This window comes from Nannobrachium achirus, assembly GCF_963921795.1.
Source record: "Nannobrachium achirus genome assembly, chromosome: 14".
NCBI lineage: Eukaryota > Metazoa > Chordata > Actinopteri > Myctophiformes > Myctophidae > Nannobrachium > Nannobrachium achirus.
Genome location: NC_137821.1, coordinates 11,312,943 through 11,320,943, shown reverse-complemented (window position 1 = coordinate 11,320,943; position 8,001 = coordinate 11,312,943).

The window sequence follows — 8,001 nt, the reverse complement described above, 5'->3', positions numbered from 1 at the left end:
GTTCACAGAACATCAATCAAAGGAAGCGCAATTATTCAATGACATTAGGATGCATTAAAAAAAAGAAAAAATAAATAAGAGTGGCAGCAGAAAAGGATAAATCTCTTGCTATACCAACTGCTGTATGCAGCCCACCCACCAGATAGCAGTGTTCACTCTCAAATCCTTGTTTTCATAGAAAGGGAAGCATTAATTGTATGCTTTTGAGTTCAGGGGATCATGCAGTCAGTATATTGTCGGTGTCGGGTGGAAACCTTGTATGTCCAAAACCTTTCGTTTTGTATTTATTGTTTTAAAAATGAACTAAACTAGTTTAAATAGCAGATCTACAAGCACACAACCCCTCGCACCGCGAGGCGTTTTCACTACTTTTGTGCGACAACCCATGTATGATGTAGCAGGGCTTTACTTGGTGAAAAAAACATACAAACTTGAAACTTGTAGATACGAGGTTTCTGCCCGACAGTGACGATATCCTTTTCTGGTAGAGTTCCACGTCGAGTGCTACTCCCCACACATCCAATCCTGTGTGGGCAGAGTTTATAAAGGCCCTGCCAGTGCCACGCACTGCCAAGTCTAAACCAGCCATAAATGTATACCTAATCGAGCCTGATTCAGGCACTCGGGCTGTCAACATGAGCCTAGACACACACACAGATGGTGTACTTTGGAACAAGGAGTGTCCTATATGGATGGTATAGTACAGTGGTTCTCAAACCTTTCTAGGCCGTGTCCCCCAAAATAAACATATTTGAACTGGGGACCCCCACCCTGCAAAGCACTTGGAATTGTAGGTATTCCATTTAATGTGACTCTGTTCCAAAGATAAATATTGTGAAAATAGCAGATCTACATGCTCACAACGCCTCGCAACGCAAAGCGTTGTGAGCATATATATTGGCTATTTTCACAATGTTCGCCTCTTACTTACTCAATATTTGACAGTTTGACCAGTTTGGTATTAAAATGGTCTTTAAAGTCCTTAAATTGTCACTTTATAAATGTGCAGATACCCTGTAGTGTATACATGTATACTTTGTGTTGGTTTGTTTACCATTGAGTGAGGGAAAAAAATTACATTAAGCTAATCATATGGGGGCCCCACAAAATAATGTGGGGAGTGGGGACCCCACTTGGGACTTGGGGTCGCGGCCCCAAGTTTGAGAACCACTGGTACAGTACCATGCCAGCATCATGCATATATTCATGCTGTCGATGAAAAGACAGATTGATAGCAAGCCATTATGTGTACAGGCGTGCACACAGCACACACTCCAATACAGAGTATTTGCAGGTCAGCCTAGCATGAAGGCAGATCAATATTATAATCTCTTTAGCCCAATAGACACTTCGACATGATGCATATATTCATGCTGTCGATGATGAAAAGACAGATCCACAGCGAGTCATAATGTGTACAGGCGAGCGCAGAGCACACGCACTCCAATACAGTCTTTGCAGGACAGGTCAGCCTTGCACGATGCGGATCAATATTAGAACCTCTTTAGCCCCGATGTACACTTCTCAGTGAGACGGACTCGTGCACCGAAAACAGTCGATCTACAAGCTCGCAATGGTTCGCCAACCCAACACATTGTGAGCTTGTAAATCATCTGTTTTCGGCCTGCGATTCCATCTTCCGACAAAGTAATGCTGTGAACTAATCGTAGTGTATGTTCTCCTATTGCAGTTGTACGCCTGTAATGAGATGTTATGGGCTCACTTACTAACTCACCCTGATTGCTAATGGTTTTAATGATTTGACTCCCCCCTAATCTCTCTTCTCCCTGGCAGGGCTATGAGATCAACATCAGGGGCCTTCTTCAGTGCCATACATCTTCCCTTTCTAATGATTTTCTGATTGCAATTAATACATCTAAATACTCTTGTGTATAATATTTGTCATTACTTAGTCTTAGTTGACTATAGTCTCAGAACAGAAAGAAAGGTGATTCAGATGCTCATTCAGATGTTATAAATTCCCCCTAAGGGGGAATATAGAAAACAGAAGCCTGATACGTGCATCGTACAAGGGCTATATCACCAGAGGTGAGGTGCAGTCTAGATGCAAAGCCATTGCGCAAAATTCCTTTTCAGTTCAAGGAAGCGCAATTTGGAACAATCATAGACTGTAAAAAAATATGGGCGGTGGAAAGCCATTGGTTTCTATGATGCGCAAATGAAGCTTTTTTTGCCGTTTTATGGGTGCATACAACCATCCTACTACCATCATTGTTTTAATGGTACCAAAGGAAAGGTGTGGTTGTTTAGGGGTGCAATAGAGGTCTATTGTATCCAGTGTTTTTTCTTTTCTTTCTTTTTACTATCTTGAAAAACATTTTGAAAAGCCCCTATTCGACTGACATGGGCCAACACCGCACCACGGAACAAAGAAGGTAGCTCGCACTCACTTTCTTGGTCACTCCAAAATTTTATTTAGCAAGCAGCAAAAAATATAGACGTTTCGACCAGTTGTGGTCTTCTTCAGTATTATGTCCAACACCGCACCACTCCACACCGCCCTCTTGTCCCAGGTTTTCCACTACAAAGATCTGGGTAGAGTGGTGTGAAAGTGGTACTACATTTGGGTTCCTCCATGCCAGAAGTGAATGGAGCGACAGATGGGGGTGGCCCCTTCTCCGTCAGGCTACCAGCAGCTGTCAGCTGTGACCCCTGACAGACAGGCCCAGCTGAGGGGCCAAAATACCTCCCACAGGACCTCGCACCTACCAACTCCTCATAGGAGACGGGAAGTTCTGTTTGTTCATTTGATATTAACAAAGAAGTACGAAATAATTGTTAAATCACAGAGGGGTCCTTACAGTTGAATAGAGGTGAAAGACAATATGACCCCTCTTTTCAAGACAATTTGTTTCTCATTAGCAATGCAAATGTCACCTTGTCCCTTCTCTGTCACGTGGCACCCTTCACCGGTTGATTTTAAGTTTGGAATGTGCAGCTGTCATGCAGGATGACAAGAGGACGCAGATTGTAGGAGTAGGCTACCTCAACTAACCAACCCTGGCCTGAACAGTAGTAACCTCTCAGTCTTGCCTCTGACACACTCCTCTACTCTCGTCTGTTGGACTTACTGGCCATCTCACTGGAAGGCGCACAGCTATCATGGTGGAGCACACTGAGATATTTGACTCACCTGGAAGAGGTCTGAGGGTCCTCAAGGAGTTTTTGGCCGGAGACGTTCTTTTTGCAGATCCTCCCCTTGCACGTGTGGCTTTTGACAGGTACAGTATGGCTTGTGCTCGTGTTTGCTCAAACTAGGCCAAGGAAGAAATGCCAGGAGAAAATCAAAAGAAATAGCCTCATGGTGGCACTATAACACGTGGATTTGTGTTTTTGTCTAAAATACTTTGTATGCACACTCCCTAGGAAAAACCTTTGTCCTGCCTTTTATAGCACCACCAGGAGGAGTGATACTCCTTCAGATTTCATCAAAATGTCATGCAAATCGGTACACATGATTTATAGTCATGCGATCGATATGGATATGTAAGCAATTTACCCCGAGTGAGACGACATTATGCTCTGATAATGTCCTGTGTGAGGGGGTGATCGGACGAGGCGAAGCCGAGTCCGATAACACCCTCACACAGGACATTATCAGAGCATAATGTCCGACCCCGAGTGGTAAATAGCTTTTCTACCACTTTTTCCCTTATACATGAAAGAAAACACATAGTTGTAACTTGCAAGGATCTTAAGTTACAATCATTATTGCCTATAAAACTTCCGCGAGACAGCAGATAGTTCCACCAACAACATCTTCTACTCACCAACAGATGGCGCCAACTCCATACTAATCCATGCGTCTAGCTTACAGCTAAGCTAACGTCAGTTAGAAGTACCGTTCCGGCCGTAAATAGAGGCTGTTCGCTTCCAGAAAGGCATAGGTTCAGAGAAAAGGGGCTTTAAAGTTGGCGGATTGCATTGGATCCAAATAAATCGGCGACTATAGCATGCACGTTAGTAAACATAGGACCGTTGCCACGGTCATTTGTTGGTTGGGGGAAAGGTGTTCCGACTACCTCCTGAAGTCCCCGGATGTACACTGAGGCGCATTGATCTCGGACAAGTCCTCACACAACTTTGCGGCAGTTGTTCTGTCATAACCTCCGGAATTTAGCCAATCAGAATCCAGTATTTGAACACGTGACTCGAAAAAGTGGTAGAACTTTGCTTTTTCACATTCCATCCTGATTGGCTTGCTATTTCTGTGAAATTTTGCACGCAAATTCCCACTAGGTCAAGGAACTTGACTTAATGGACTTTTGAGTTCATTGTTGTAGTGGAATGATTTCATAGTTGTACCAGTTTAAAAAAAAATCACACCCAATGTGAAGTGAGCGGTGGTCGTGCTTGCATAACGTCTTCAGACTTGGATTTGAGTCTAGGATGTACAGGCTATGCTACACACACACAATTTACTAAGGCAACACGCTGAGGAAAAAGGCTACAGACACACGCACAGCCACTCTATGGAGCGGTTTACTACCAAGAGAAACAATTAATTGATTTCAGGAAAAAAAAGACAGATAATTTTATTGACCTCAGTTAAAGACGACACGCAAAAAAACAACAACAACAAGGTAAATCAGGCTATCTGTTTGGCTAATATTGTTGATGACGTCACACAGCGCCTCTAACTGTATACTATGTCACCGTGAGGGAGCGGCTTTTCATTGTGAATCTATAGGCACAGAGCTGACGCAGTGAGAGTGCAAATTGTTACAACTAATAACATTTTAACTAGCAGTAGCAGCTGTAAAAATGGTAAAGATTCCGCAACTTGGTGGCATAATTAATGCAAAAAATGTGCAAGTTTTCAACAAACAGCCGTCAAAGATTAGTAGTATCCAGGGTCTCACTCACCGCTCCCATGAATGCTCTGGACATATTTTGCAGCTGTGTCTTCTGTCTAATCCAGGGGTCTTCAACAGGGGGTCCGGGACCCCTAGGGGGTCCTCAGAGTCACTACAGGGGGTCCTCCAAATCTTTGTGTGATAGAAACCTTTTTTTCTCCTTTTTTATATTAACCACTTGAACCCTATAGTGTCCATATTCTGAGAACTTTAGCCAAAAATAGCAGATCTACAAGCTCACAACGCCTCGCTCTGCGAGGCGTTGTGAGCTTGCAGATCTGCTATTTTCGGCAAAGAGCTTTGGTGTAGAGGGGGAAAAGAGCAGACTAAGTACAGAGTGAAAGGTCAAGTTTATTATGTATTGACGATTCAAGTGGTTAAATATATCTGAAAACCCAAATTGACATGAATCCAAAATACACTGATGATTGTCAAACAATGAAACTATATGGAATCTATGAACAGGTTGTGGGGGTCCCTGCTTCGTCTCTCTATCAACTATGGCGGGGGTCAGCAACCTGTGGCTCTAGAGCCGCATGCGGCTCTTTAGTGCCACCCTAGTGGCTCCCTGGAGCTTTTTCAAAAATGTATGAAAATGGAAAAAGATGTGGGGAAAAAAAATATTTTTTGTTTCAACGATTTTTGTATCGTCACTGTTGGGCAGAAACCTTGTATCTCCAAGTTTCAAATTTGTATGTTTTTTTTTTCGCAAAGTAAATCCCTGCTTCATCATACAAGACTGACGCACAAAAGTAGTGAAAACTTTCACTAGTTTAGTTCATTTTTTAATAAATGATAAATACAAAACAAAGTTTTGTACATAGCCTACAAGGTTTCCACCCAACAACAACGATATAAGACTTTTATAATTTTTTGCGGCTCCAGACACATTTGTTTTGGTTTTTTTTGGTCCAATATGGCTCTTTCAACATTTTGGGTTGCCGACCCCTGAACTAAGGGGTCCCTGGCCTGAAAACGTTGAAGGCCCCTGGTCTAATCGGTCTGAGCATCCAGAGCGACGGTGGCGTTGTTGTTCACTGTTCAGCACTTCTCCTCTCCCCCCAAAACTAGTGTCAGGGTACAAAAGTACAAAAGTATTGGCATCAAAATATACTAATTTAAAGTACCAAAAGTAAAAGTATAAAATGTTTGAAAATAGCAGATCTAACAAGCTCACAACGCATCGCATCGTGACACGTGAGCTTGTAGATAGGCTATTCTCAAATAGCCAAGGTATACAATTAGGGCTAACGTGGTTTATGTATGTGTTATAATAATATTATAATTTATATCTGCAAAGTAACTAGTAACTAAAGTTTTCAAATAAATGTAGTGGAGTAAAAGTACAATATTTGGATCCGAGATGTAGTGTAGTAGAAGTAAAAGTATTCGAAATTGGAAGCACTCAAGTAAAGTACAAACACCTCAGAATTGTACTTAAGTACAGTACTTAAGGTGTAAAGTACGTTACTTTACACATTTAACACAGTGGGTTACAATATAGCTATCAAGAATGCACCAAGGTACAGTGCAAATTCATGTCCATTTTACTAAGAAGCTATCGTATCTAAAGGTCAGTGGTTAAACTGAAGTGATTTTCGTGAATTCCAAACATTGAAATAAACAAATAAAAAATACTGGAGTAAAAGTAGCAAAGTATTGGCATCAAAATGTACTTAAAGTAGAAAGTAAGCTATTGATTGTGCAGAATGTATAAAATGTACCAAAATAAAAGAATATAATGCATGTACTGTATAATGGCGTTGTGAGGTTGTAGATCTGCTATTTTCACAATAGTTGTCACTGGAACAGAGTCAAACTAAATGTATGTTATTGATTTATTTGTAAAAGAGAGATGTCGTCCAACAGCTTTTCAGCTGCTGCTGCGTCAGAGGAGGAACAGAGCTACCAGCGAGCCATGCTGAAGCAGCCTGTGATAAAGTTACACAGAATAGGTGGGTTCATGTTTTTTTTATTTTTTATGTCACTATACCTTCTTGTTCTATAGAAAGCAGTCGTACAGAAATATCGTTAGCACTGTGGAGTAACGCAGTAGTGCTTCCTCCCACTAAACAATTTGTACTAGACGTCTAAGTTTATACGTATAAAAAATGGTCTACCAGAGGTATAGATATGCAAGTTTTTTAGACGTCTAAACTTAGACTAGACGTCTAATATACGTCTAATAGACGTTTAAGTTTATACCTGGGTCTAAATTTAGACGTATAATAGACCTCTATATTTAGACCTTATCGGCCGGACGTCTATTAGAAGTCTAAATTTAGACCCAGGTATAAACGTAGACGTCTATTAGACGTCTAGTCTAAGTTTAGACGTCTAAAAAACTTGCATATCTATACCTCTGGTAGACCATTTTTATACGTATAAACTTAGACGTCTAGTATAAGTTTAGACGTATTAGATGTCTAATATACCTAAAAATCTTTGCTAGGAGCTCCTAGCACTAAATATACTGTAGACGAATCATATCCACAGCGGAAACAGACGACTTAAACATCACCAGAGAATCAATACAGCAGAGAAGCCTTACCACTGTGAACAGTGTGGGACAAAGTTCAGCACAAGCAGTGTTCTCAAAGCTCACCAGAGAACTCATACAGGAGAGAAGCCCTATCATTGTGACCAGTGTGGGACTAGGTTCAGCCTGAGCAGTAATCTCAAACTTCACAAGAGAATTCATACAGGAGAGAAGCCCTATCATTGTGACCAGTGTGGGATAAGATTCAGCCAGAGCAGTACTCTCAAACATCACCAGAGCATTCATACAGGGGAGAAGCCCTATCATTGTGACCAGTGTGGGATAAGGTTCAGCCAGAGAAGTAATTTAAAAACTCACCAGAGAATTCACACAGGGGAGAAACCCTACCATTGTGATCAGTGTGGAATAAGATTCAACCAGAGCAGTACTCTCAAACATCACCAGAGCATTCATACAGGAGAGAAGCCCTATCATTGTGACCAGTGTGGGACTAGGTTCAGCCTGAGCAGTCATCTCAAACGTCACAAGAGAATTCATACAGGGGAGAAGCCCTATCATTGTGACCAGTGTGGGATAAGGTTCAGCCTGAGATGTCATTTAAAAACTCACCAGAGAATTCATACA